The following is a 13,144-nucleotide window of genomic DNA, read 5'->3' as shown; positions in this document are numbered from 1 at the left end:
CACCCTACTCCATCACAACAGTGATCTAATTTTTCTGTCATACACTTGCAGCATGCTACTATTAGTCCCTAGCTCGGCTCCATCATGTCCTTTCTCCTCATTCAGGAGGACGGGAATGGCTTCCCTGTGTTGGGTTTTCTCAAGCAGAGAGCTACCATCAAGTGTTATTTGCCTGTCCATTGCTTCAAATGATCCTTGAAGCGTTATTACAACTAGAAACCGCTCCAGTGATTCCTCTGGTGCCTCCGTGTGCAGACACTGCACACAAAACTAAGGGACAAATGCTTCAGTCCAGGGCACTGCCAGTGGATAATTTTTTGGTTCAGAATGTGAAATAGTCCTTGATTTGCATTTAAAAAAGCTGGACAGCTGGAGTTAAAAGTCATGCAGATATCCTGCTCTGACATCATCACTTCGGTACTTCATTAGATCAAGTCACACAATTTCATGGCTCCAGGAAACATTCCCAGATAACTGTGGGAAATCGCGCTTGCTGTCAATACGGGCAAGGTTTTTGATAAAGATTTCACCTTCCGAACAGGCTTCCTTAGCGCCACATCTATCTCCTCCCGCCGAGAGCCACCACGTGGAAGCGCTCACGCGTGGTGCCCGACAGAGCCAACACACACCGGTTTCCACACAGGCCCCCGCGGGTGACAAGCCGGCGTGCCTGCCCCCTGCACACCCTCCCTGTCCCGCCGAGCCCGCTCCCGACAGTCCCGTTCCCTCCTCAGACGGCAGGAGGCCGCAGCAGCCGGGGCAGTGCCCGGCGGCCGCAGGGACAGCGACAGGCAGCACGGGGCACCTGCACACAGCTGCGGGCACTGCCCTGCTCTGCTCTGCCCTGCCCGCCGCTCACTTAATCCAGCTCCACAGCACGGCTGAAGGTGCTGCCGGGTCACTGAGGCACAGCCCCAGAACGCCCCGAAACAGAACGCAGCGCTACCCTTCAAGCCTTAATTGTAAACAAGATGACAAAAAAATATACTGAGTTGGAAAAGCCTGCCCCATAAAGTCCCCACCAACAATTTCTCCTCTCTCACAGGTCTATTTAGAAATTCTTCCCTTAAAGGTTCACTTCCGACTCACATGTTTTAGGCAAATGGATCCTATACCCCTGGAATTGTGCCATTTGTGACCTACCTCAGTATACAAATATTACTATTAAAAGCAGAGCTGTGAGCAGCACTTAATTAGAATGCCTTTTAAAACCTTTTCTACATTCAAATGGTAGAGCCACTTGCCCTCCTCTCCACTGCAATACTATCACACCATCTGCTTTGTCTTTCTTTTATTTATTTGCTATTGAGACATTTTGAGGGTATGTTTTGCTGGCTTCAAGTTTAATATTTATTCACCACACTTTGTAGATACACTTTCCTTTTTGCTCATTTTGTTTCTTTTAATGGATTCTAGCATTTTCCCTTTCGTAAGGCCAAAAATTATGATCAACATTTCAAAGGACACAGGAGGGAAAAATGGCACTCCGCACCAAAACATTAAATAATGCTATTTTCCACATTACACCAATCAATTCAGCCAAAATGGCTAATGAACAACACAGGTTACAATGGCATAACCACAGCTGATCTTCCCACATGCACCAACTGATGCCTGTGTTTAACAAGCACTACTGAATGTTGAATGCGTTAAAGGCAAACACAATGGCTTTAAGTCTTACAAACATGGTGTAAAACAGAGATTTTTCAGGAGGAATTCCCACTATGGTAAGATAGAAACTGAGATCTTCTAACTGAAAAAGACTGAATATTAGCCAAGGAGGCCAATCTCACAGATTCACACAAAGTAAGTTTAACTTCTAAAATGCACGGAGACTATTTGGTTCATAAAATTATCTGTACTCTTCGCTCTCTAAAAGGTACAGCAATAAAATATCCCCTTTTCCATTTCTCCCTTTAATATTTTCCATATTTTTAGGAGCCTGAATACTAGCCTTTTCCTGGAAAACAGGAAACTTCTGAGAAAAAAAAATTAAACCAAACACAATTTCTGTATATTCTTACTTTCACGAAAGCTTTACCTTCCTTTTTAGCCTGGATGTTTAAGAAAATAACCTCAGGCAGAACAAACTAAACAAATCCTATTTTTCTTTAATCTGAAAAAGACACTGCTATTATACAGAGCAATAGCTGGCCAGAGACTTCTCAGTTGTAATCACTGTTATTGCAATCATAAGACTGCAGAGAATTAGCAAAATAAAACCAAATCAAATTAAGTTCACTTTGATGGTAAGCCACAAGCAGCAGCAAACTCCAGAATAATTGGAAATGTGAGAGAGATGGACAGAAAAGAAACCATTTAATCCCCAAACAACATCCCGTCCTCCCTTCCCATAATCACAGGAAGACCAGGGTGGCCAGGGAAATGTTCCAAGTCTGTCTGATACCTGCTGTGATCCCAGAGTATCTGAATTATGTGAAGCCCTCTTCCAACTGAACAGTGAAATCATCACATTTTCTTTTCCTCTTAGAAATTTAAGATTTTATTTCACTTATTTGTTAACGCAAGGGAGAACACCTCCTTTTTAAGTAGCATTAAAGTCTGCTTGGGATTTCTGCCTCTCTTTTTGCAATAATATGTTTTAAACCCAACTCAAAATGAAAAAAAGGCAACTAAGGAAGACATACTTGCTATTTCATATAATTTTATGGTGTCCTTCCCCTCCCCTGAACTTTCAGGCCAAAATCAATGCCACATAAACCTGCTGAACAGGAAGCCTAATTATTCTAACATGTGCAACCAAAGCGATAGGGAGTTTCTCAGTAAAACTGATAAGGAGAGACATAAAAGACTAATGAGCAGCCTGCCGGTGTTCCATTGCTAAGCTAGCAAAGGTCCCCATGGAACACCTTTAGTATTGTTCAGTGGAGAGACAGAGGCTGGGACGCATCCAAAAATAACAGAGATTGAAAGAGTGAACACGTAACATCTGCAGCTCAGGTTCTTAATCCAGGCACAGAAATAAATTATTTGAAAGAGTTCAACCAACAGAAAAATGCCGGATGCGGCACAGAAAAAGCGATTATATGCACTCAGGTTACTGAGCAGATAGACCCTTTGTGCTGTTGGAATTCTTGACCCATGCCTGTGATGCAGGTGATTGAAAAGAAAGGCCCTTGATTAAGGAGACAAAGTGATCAGTATTACTAGTGACCAGCGATCAAACTACTGGGCCTGCAATAATCAGGCATGAAAGACACAGAAAGGCCAGAGGTGGCCAGCAGAAGCAGCAGCCCCAGATCAGAAAAGGAAGCATCCAACAATGCCAACTCCCTCCTGTCACTGCTAGGGTTTCCAGTTTACAGGTCAGTCATCTTTTGACCTACAAAAATGTGTGTTCTTCCCCAGCCATGTTTTATGCAAGACAACCCAGGTGCCCGAGTAGCTTGTCCCTGAGGCAGCGATGCTACATCCCCTCTGTACACAAAGCACAGTGCCTGAACTCAAGCACAGTTAAGCTTGAGGATAGCTACACAAGGATAGCTTGATACTGCTATCTCTGTTCAGAAAGTCACAGCTTTTCCTCAGATGAAACTGGCCATGTGACATACCTGCTGTTGAATTTCTGTAATATATTGTGTATAATACACCTAAATATCTGGTGTTATAGAAATAGATGCTCTGGGGAGACCTATACCTAAGGGAGGAGGGGAAGGTCCCCTTTGGTTGCACAGTTTAGCCTTTTCACTTCTGTTACCCCAAAGGAGGGAGGGAATTTGAAACAGTAATTTAGAGAGCCTTACATGACAGCAGGATCACATGTCAAATGGGAGTGTAATCACTTCTTAACATACTTCCATTACGAAAAATTCAGTCACCCTGCAAGGTCCAAACCATTAATTTCATCCTACCCCAGAACAGCATATTTGGAAGGAAATGGGATTGAAGTCATTGTTAACATTGCTACTCATTTGATAAATCTTATGCCATGGGTCAGCAACCTCCAGCGCTGATGCCATGGTAGCGAAGCCCCTGATTTTAATGGTGAGCACCAAGAGCAGAGCAGAGGCAAGGCATCACCAGCAAGGGAAGCAGCATCTTGGAGACACAGCCTCCCACTTTCCAGGGGGCTTTTACCACTACACCAAATTTATAACCTGGGAAAGAAAGCACTGTCTGCAAACTCCATCCCTGCCTTACACCAAAATATCACCCAACCTCCCAGTTTTCCTCATACCTAGTAACAGACTTGTACCAAAATCTTCTCCTGTAAGCCTCAGTATCCAGATTTCATGGCTTGAGAAAGTTTTGTTCTCCATACTACACAGTGACACAAAACTAGAATTTGCTGCACAGACTTCACTGCATAGCACTGAAGGGCACACTACAAAAATCAGTTCCCACACGAGATCAACAGAAAACAGAACTTTAGCACCTTCCTGAACTTCACCAACAAAGCTTCATTTTATTTGAGTACCAGCTAACAGAGACACCATTCTTTTTCTTTTCTTTAAGCCCTTTTTGACAACAAGGCACGAGGAACAATTTCCTCCATTTATATTTCCAGAATAAAGGAAAAAGAAATGTAGTTGCAAAGGATCATCCCTGCTTCTCAAATCCCCCAAAAGGCATATCATATTTTCCTTTCTCATAATATTTAATCAAGTCTACTTCATTACAGGCAAGGTCAGAAAACTCATCATGCTGCAATTGATGACAAACAAGATAGTGCCCACAGCCCACAAAGACTGACCTAGCTGTCTGATTTGCCTACTTTTCTGCAGGCCAAATTTTACTGATATTTTGCACAAATTGAAAGCTGACTTGAGCCTGATGACCTTTTATACCTCTGTAATTAGTCTTCTGTGCCTTTACAACCAGAAAAACAAGCTGTTCTTTACTCTCCTGAGTTCAGTGGTCTATCTGCAAACTAGAAACTTTACCATCTACTCATCCAGTCAGAAAAGTACACAAAAGAAAAGAAAAATGTAAAGAAAGAAAATGCACAAGCTGCAACCTTTCAAAGTCATGAAATAGAGCCTGGAAAGGGCCTTTTAAGATAAACATGCCAATTTCTAAAAAAAAAAATTCAGAAAAAGCAGAATTAGTTGGTAGACCCAAATTCAATAAACAGCATTTCTATCATGCTTTTCTAAAAAAGACCATATAAAATAAGGGCACTGGCACAGACAAGAACCATGAAAAAACAGTTGGAGGATTAAAATAAAACCAGAAATCAAATCCAGCAAATTTAGTCCCTAACGCTAACAGCGTAGCACAGAAAGTACAATGCTAACACATTGATTCAGCACTAGAATTTAACCAAGATTAATAACACAGAGGTTTAACTGCTGAAAACATCCACTAAGAGCTTCATTTATTTATATAATCAAGGTTTGTAACACAAGCCTACAGTTACAAAAAAATACTTCCTAAATATGAATTTAAGCTAAAAAAGATGAGTTGAGCCAGTCCTCTCGAAGTTCTGGATCCAGATCCCCACTGCAGTCAGCAAGATGCAGATCTGCTTTTCCCCAAACGGAGCAGAGGGGAGGCCAAGGTCAGAGCACTGACCTGCACTTCAAATTCCAGTCCCGGGAAAGAAGGACAGACAATCACTAACAAGCAGGGAGCAGCCAATATTGTTCTCTGCTCAGTTTTCTGCCTTGTAAAATCTGAGGGGACGCACTCAGCTGGCAATGAGCACTTGACTCTTCAGCCCGCTGTCAGCCCTGGGACTTCTCTGCCCAACAACCAACTCGTCTCAGCAAACACCATGAAAATAATATGGTCCTGTGGAGCACCTTCCCCAGCTTCACGCCCTAACACATCACAGTTTGGGAGTCTCCACAACAGTCAGTCCCTTTAAGAAAAGCATGCCCAAGAGAAAGTAAAGACTTGATGTAAGGATATTTCAAACCAGAGAAGCACGTCTTTTGCATAGCTCCATCACGAAGCACACATAACCTACAAAGCTGCCAGAACTGGCAGCCTCGTATTCATCAATGTCAAAAATTTTTATATTTTTTCTTTTTAGAAGAGCTGCTAATTATCTTCATACATGAATTTTTCAAGTGGAAGTTTAGATTTTTTACTAAGTTAAATTAATCTAAAAATCAGCAGGGGAAATTTATGGAGTAACTCTATAAATTCAGAATTCTCAATCTGAATTTTAATGCAGAAATACATCTCATAGGGCAAGTTTTTCTTTTTCCTATTTCAAATCATCACATTTAAGTGGCGTTTCCCCTGAGGTCATTTATCTTCCACAATTTTATTTCAAAAAGTTTGGTTACAAGTAGCATGTTTAAAGATATTGATTACAAAATGATTAATGAACTGTGTCAACCTGGGGGAAAAAAAAAAGGAAAAAATCCAATTTGAAGTCCAGCCATTAAATAAAAGTCAAGCTTGGATATTACATTCAATCTCATAGCAACTCTTCTGGTATTTTGAAGTTCTGCATTAGTGTTTGTTAAATATTTTGCCCACCTTCCTAGAGTGTTTGGTTTGTTCAAAAAACAGTGAAGAAAAACAATGATTTGATTGTACAAGCCAGTGCAAAAACAAGCTGAGAAATACAGCTTTCTACCACCTTCCCGTGATGCCAAACTAGCCCTACTGCCAACTACCCCTTCCACAGGGATCCACAGCTCTACATCTGAACTTAATTCCACGGGGATAAAAGAATTTGCACCATGTTTGGACTGATACAGCCATGTCTAAGCTTTCGGGAATAGCCATCAGTAATTCAAGGCATTACACGTAACCCCTCATCTTTGTTATTTGCAAAGGAAAGGAAAGAGAGTCTGCCAAATCCTGGAGCAAAACCATACCTATGAGAATGAAGTTCTGAATTGGAACGCGCAAACACTTGGCAGGATTCCTGAGCCACAAAGAGTTGTTACCCTTTGCTGAGCACCGGACACTTCTGACACTGGAGAAAGGGGAAGAGCAGCTCTCATTTGGGCTCACCAAGAGCCCGGCGCTCGCTCCATGTGCACGGCAGGCTGTGGGTCAGTGCGAGCGGCGCTGCGGGCACTGCACACACGGCTCCTGCCCGGTGCGGGGCTGGGCTGGGCTGGGCTGGGCTGGGCTGGGCTGGGCTGGGCTGGGCTGTGGTGGGCTATGCTGGGCTGGGCTGGGCTGGGCTGGGCTGGGCTGCCAGCCGGCCCCGAGCTCCGACACCCCGGCAGGTCGGACACGTGAGGCACAGCTAAGAGGATTTCGGACTTTCCTGGGAAGCGGGAGCATTTCTAAAAGGCTCAGATCCACCAATTAGCTAGATACTGCAATTCTCGCATAAACATCCAGAAGTAGAGGAAAGAGGTATCCTGTTCAAAGAGAATTTTGGGGGCTTTTCTTAACTGACCTCCTTCAGAATTTTATTCTTCTTGGCTTGATTTCAACATCAGCTGCTTGCTGTGAATTGGAAGTAATGTCGAGCAGGAGTGAAGGTATCTGAGAGGTATGAGTAACAGAACAGCTGATCGATGCTGTTCCTTTAGAGCAATCACCTTTCCACTCTCGAGGGACAAATCTCTTTGAAGGTAACCCAAGTAAGAAGGCTGTGACCGAAAAAGACACACTACGCAGTAATTTCGTGCCGGCAATCAAGCAAATCCGACAACTTTAACTCAACAACACGGAGTTTACGCGTGCTTTAAGCAGAGAGAAAGCAGCAGTATCACAAAAGCTAAGTAGGCCTACCGCACATGAGCTCCCGCTCTGGAAATAAACTGCAGTTTACGCTAAACTTTCCCCGGCGGTTCCCGGCTGTCTGAGGCGGATCGTAAGGGAAAGAAGGAAACGTTCGGTTTGAAACCGGCCGACTGGCCAGCTCGGACACCAGCAAGGTGATAGCAGAGGTGCTGAGGGCACTAGGCTGGAGGAACCTCTGCGCACCTCTGGGTGGGAGGGAGAACCGGGCGACCGCAGCCGCTACAGCCACTCAGGAAACCTGGTCAGGTGGTGGCCCCGACCGGGAGCGACAGGGAGCCGGTCCCGTCCCACCCCGTCCCCGCTGAGCCGCCCCGGAGCGAGCCGGGAGGGAGGCGCTGCCCTCGCACGCCCCCCGGAGCGGCACCTCCCCGCCGGCTGCCGGCTGGGCTAAACCCTTCCCCGGGCCGCCCCTACAACTCCGCCCGGCACCGCACGTCCCTCCGGGGCTCCCGCCCCGCCGCCGGGACCGGGGCCCGGGTCCCGGCCCGGGGCGAAACAAAAGGCGTGGAGGTGCGCTGCCACCCTCGCCGCCGCCTGGGCTGCGCCCGGCCGCGGCAGCCCGGGGACGCGGGGAAGGGCGGGCGGTCCGGGCGCCGCTCTGCGCGGATCCCGCCCGCGGATTACCCGCGGTAATGGGATTACGGGGGGCCGAGTGGGGTGTCCGCCGGGCTGTCACCGCCCGGGGAGGGGGCGGCGGTGCCGAGGGCGGCGCTCGGGGCCGCCGGCTGCCGGCCGCCCCGCGGGCGGGTCCCGCCGCCCGCCCCGCAGCCCCGGCCGCTGTGCCCGGCGGGGCGGGCGCCTCCCGCCGCCGCTCCCGCCCGGCCCCATTGTTTGCCGTGCCGCCCTTACCGTGCGCGGGGCTGGGGCGGCGCGGGCTCCCGCCGGCTCTCCTCGCTGCGGCTGGTGCAGAGGCAGTCGCGCTTGGCCGCCGGAGGTCCGAGCCATTAAAAGCTCCGCGGGGAGGAGGAGGAGAAGGCGGCGGCTGGAGTGGCGGCGGCAGGGAGAGGAGGACAGCGAGGGGCTCGCAGGAGCAGGGTCGCCATGTCCGGCTTGGCAGCGGGGGGAGCCCACCGGGCCGGCGCGGAGGAGAAGGGAGGCAGGCGGCGGCGGAGGGGCCGGTCCTGCTGCCGCCCGCGGACCGGGGGAGCGGGAACTGGACGCCGCTCGCCGCCGCTCTGCCGCGGCTGCACCTCCCTCCCCTAACCCTGCCCCCTCCCGGAGGGGGAGCCGCCGGCGGGAGGAGGCGGCCGAGAGCCCCCTCCAGCGTTCGCGGGCGGCGGCGGCCGCTGGGATCAGCGCCGGCGGCGGCGCAGCGAGCGGGGAGCCCGCCCCGGCCCCGGGACCCGGGCAGCCCGAGCCGGAGAGGGGCGGCGACCACCGCCCTGAACCGCTGCGCTGCCGGGGGGGCTCCAGGTATCCCCATTCTCCTCTACCTCCTCCGGACGGGCAGCGCCCAGGTGGCCGCGGTGTAAGGGAAGGGTTAAACCCGGGCACAGCCCCGGGACACGGGAGGCCCCGCAGGTCCCTGTCCCTTCCTGTGGATTTTGGGGACCATGGGCATAGGCGCCCAGCGGGATGCTCCGCGGGACGCCCCGCAGGAGGGCTGTGCCCTGCCGCCCTTCCTCGGAGAGGGAATTGCTCGCCCACAGTTGTGAGGCTGTGAGAGTAGGCGGGTCCTGCAGGAGGAACCAGGACACTGCCTCAGGGGCTGGCTGCGCATTAATGGGTACCTCAGCTCTTCTGCTTTCGGAGAGAGGCTTCAGGAGCCAGCAGAGAACAGCGTGATGCCTTGAGAGGTTACCTGGAACAGAGACTAGACAGAGTTAAAGAAATAAAGTATTTATTAAAGGGCCTTCAAAGGATACACCTTGGGCAGTACAAGAGCCCGGCAGTGGCTCTACCCAAGATGGACGCAAGATGGACGACCGATTAGGAATTTTCACACTTTTATAAGTTTTGGTCCATTTATATTTTGGGGTCAATTGTCCAATTACTGTGAAGTTCCATCTTCCCAGTTTGCTTTCCTCAATTCCCTGTTCATACTTCTTGGGCCTGAAGTTGCAATGGTGTCCTTGGTTTTTGGGCTGGGAAGGGATTGTTTTGTCTAACTACACAGTGAAGGGATCTTGTTAACACATTATATGAAGTTCAGAGTTATATACTAAAGCAGTACAGAATCTGGAAAATACGAAAGGTAAAACTTAAGGCGTCAAGAGTGCTGCCTCACATGCGGGGAGATGCCTCTCCACACTCGGTCCCAGCGGCTTGCCTGAGGAGCCAGAGATACCAAAGGACTGGGTGTGCGTGAACTGTATTCACATTTATGGTTACCGGTTTGTCATAAACTCCATTTTCGTCTTCGTTAGACAAACACGGATCAGTATCGTTTAACCAGTAGCAGCAATCGGGGCGTCGGGTTCTGTCTCTCGCAGCAGTCTTGAGTACATCAGCGGGGAGGAGCCGGGCAGGCAGAGGGCAGGGCTGGGGTCCTGCCTCCTCCAGAGACTGCATTCCCTCAGAGAAGATTTGGAGTTACAGCAAAAAGGCTGTCACACCTAGGGCCAGCAGAGCTGTCTGCACACAGCAACTCTTAAATCGCTCCCTTACATTTGCATACGTGAAGGGTTACAGCTCTTTGAGCCTTCTCCGGTCTTTCGCCAGATGTTTTTCCAGGAAGAAGATTGGGTGGTGCACAGGAATGAGTGATGCAGGGAAGACCCTTCAGGTCTTTGAAGTTCTCTCAGTGACCAGGAGCGAGCAGTAAACTAGATATGTACAGATCTCTGTAAAGTAACCCTTCTGAGCAACTAGCATTTAAATGCTATTTGAGGAACCGTGCTGCTATATCTAGTTTTTAATCACAGGAGGAAAAAAAAATTATATGCAAACTCTATATTTTTTTGTCCAAGCCTTGGCATTGCTTAATCTCCAAAAGACTAATTCCTCTGCTGTCAACAGCAATACCTCTCCATGCACAAACCTCACTACAAATTCCTCAGTGCATGTGCCATCATCGAACCTCCTGAGACCAAGAGATCTTAATTTCTCTAGTTAACCCTGAAACCTTAATCAAAACCGCATACATTACTGAGTTAAAAGCTGGAAACTGCCTTTACCTGTCAATACCTGATAAATAAATTATTGTTATTTCCGGCAAAAATTCTTCCGTGCAAAATGCACGGTCTGTAGAAGATCCAGAAGAAAGACATCTCATTCGGACAATGTAGAATGCAAAGAGAATAGAAATAGAGTAAGAGGAGAGAGTATTTTGGTTGGAAGGCACCTATGAGGACAAGCTAGTCCAATTGCCTGACCATAAGAATTGTGGTTAAAAACACTGACATAATAAAAAGATTGCCTTTTCCCAAATACTTACTTTGTCAGCAGCTTTAACTCTTATTCAAGAGTGGCAGCACTTAACATTTAGAATTTCCTGGTGCTTTTTATCTACACTTCCAGATCACTAATGCCTCATTCGCACCTAACAAAAGAGTTGTTGTAATCTAATTCGAATGTATGATGTCACCGTCAATGCCTTCCAAGTTTGAATGACATTTCTCGGCACTGAACAAAAGTAACAGGTTGCCTTGCAGCTATTGACCATTTCCTACCACACTTCGAAAAGCGACAGTGAAATGCTGTCTTGAATGGTGTACCTTCAAGTTGGTAAGGTGTTGGGCATTTCTCTAGGAACCATGGCCAACTTAGTGTGTGTTTATTTAGCTAACCCTTCTATTCTTGGGCCTTCTGAAGGCTGTTAAAGGCAACTGGGGACTGACATCTGAAAAGACAGCAATTTTTCCCTAAAACGTATTTCTGTCTTGTAAATTGCAAATGGCAGCATCTTGCACTCTTCTGATGTGATGGCTGAGAAAAGCACTCACTGCTGCTGTTGGTTTCCTGAAGCACACTGAGTTACATTTCTTCCCTGTTGAATAGGATATGGAATTTGTTGGTACATTAAATAAACAGCAAAATTTGAGAGAAAAGGCTTTTGTTTTTGAAAAGTCTCTGAAATTTAAAGAATGGTTCTAATTGGTTCATGTTTCTGAAAGAAAACAGGCAAGCTTTGTCTGCATCCACTGACAAAGAAGAGAGGAGCTGGAATGGATTTCAGATTATTAATTTCTGTTTTACCAGATAAAGGAGAAGCCAAGGAAAAAGAAAGGGGAGAAGCATGTTAAAAAGGTTCTGTCATCTTGAGAGACTGCGTCTCTGCACCTTCTGCCTTTTCTCGTTAGGAAAGAAATAGCAACAGCTACAACAGAATACAAATACAGAAATCTGGAAAGCCTTCACTTTTTCACAACTCTCATATCCTGGGATGATTTGCAGTTATTTTTTTCATCGACACTTTCTCCTGTATGTTGTGAGGCTGTAGAAGGTATGTGTGTATGCAGGCAGTTAGGGCAGAGTACCTTCAACTTCCCCTTTTCACCGCCCGTGTGGGAACTGTTTGCCTGTCTCTGTGCTTTGTCTAACTAAATTACTTGGACACAAAACATCAAGTATTTGGATTAAGTTCTTTGGTCTGGTTTACACTAAGGTTATACTGGATTCTTCAGTAGTCCTTCTGGCCTTAAAATCTATGCCTCTTTTGTGAAGTACCTTGCAATATGTGTTGGATTCTCATTTTGGTGTGTTTCAGTAAGGTGAAAAGCTAAGATGCTGCTCAAACTGAAATCTGTGTATTTCAGAAGTCCAGTAATTCTTTTTCATAAAACATTCCACATATGTTTTCCCTGGAGCTTGAAATTTTGTTTCAAAGACACTTTCAGCAAATACTTCCGTGCTAGATTTATCAGCGTGTTCTTGTATAAATGTGGTTTGGGGCTCAGTCTTGCAAACCGATGGCGTTTGATTGGTCACTTTTAGGCTTTTGTATGCCTTTATGTTGTGTAACTCATCAGTTTTTGCTAATTTCAGTGCAAGAATGTGACAGAACTATCCATCTTCTACCATTACTTTATTACACATTTTGTAGCATTCGGGATTCCCTCTACATTTCAAAGGCTTTTTTTTTGTTTGCAATATATTTTTGTCCACGTCTTCTCAAAATATTATTAGAGTTATCAGTTGTTGAGATTACCTCTGGCTATTCTTTTAAGATTACGAATGTTGAAGCAATGTGTCTTTCTTGTTTCCACATTGGAGAGCAGTGTTCAACTTATAGCTACAGGCAGTGGTCTTTTACAGTTTTCATAATAGTGCATAATACTAGCAGTAGACCATGTCTTTAACTTTTGAGAAAAAACCGAATATTTTGCCAGTTGGCAAAGGAGTGAATTTCTAGGCTCAAATTGCAGGATTTCCATGTGAAAGAAATATTCAAACATTGAAAACAAGCCATTCAAACACTTAGAGCCAGCTAATTAACAGATTTTGCTTGCTGCCTGCTCAAAGGGTATAATATCATGAATTAAGAGAGAGCCTTTTAATGGTTTGCAAGTTTCTCAGGTCC

At 46.7% G+C, this 13,144-nt stretch overlaps 1 protein-coding gene across 5 annotated transcripts in view; it reads right to left on the bottom strand.

Moving 5' to 3' along the window:
• FARP1 (FERM, ARH/RhoGEF and pleckstrin domain protein 1) overlaps nt 1-8,848 on the bottom strand; it is a 204,506-nt gene extending 195,658 nt beyond the window's left edge. For 4 of the 5 annotated variants that reach the window (XM_066313463.1, XM_066313464.1, XM_066313465.1 and 1 more), the window contains exon 1: nt 8,533-8,847. The gene's annotated coding sequence lies outside the window, so the exon portion shown is untranslated. Of the gene's footprint in view, nt 1-8,532 lie in introns of all 5 variants that reach the window. The other variant, XM_066313468.1, reaches the window with a different exon arrangement.
• Between the last annotated feature and the right edge of the window lie 4,296 nt (nt 8,849-13,144).

Source organism: Sylvia atricapilla, chromosome 2 (genome assembly GCF_009819655.1).
Source record: "Sylvia atricapilla isolate bSylAtr1 chromosome 2, bSylAtr1.pri, whole genome shotgun sequence".
NCBI classification, from domain to species: Eukaryota; Metazoa; Chordata; class Aves; order Passeriformes; family Sylviidae; genus Sylvia; species Sylvia atricapilla.
Note: the sequence above shows the minus strand (reverse complement) of the source record. Positions and strands in the feature narration are given on the sequence as shown.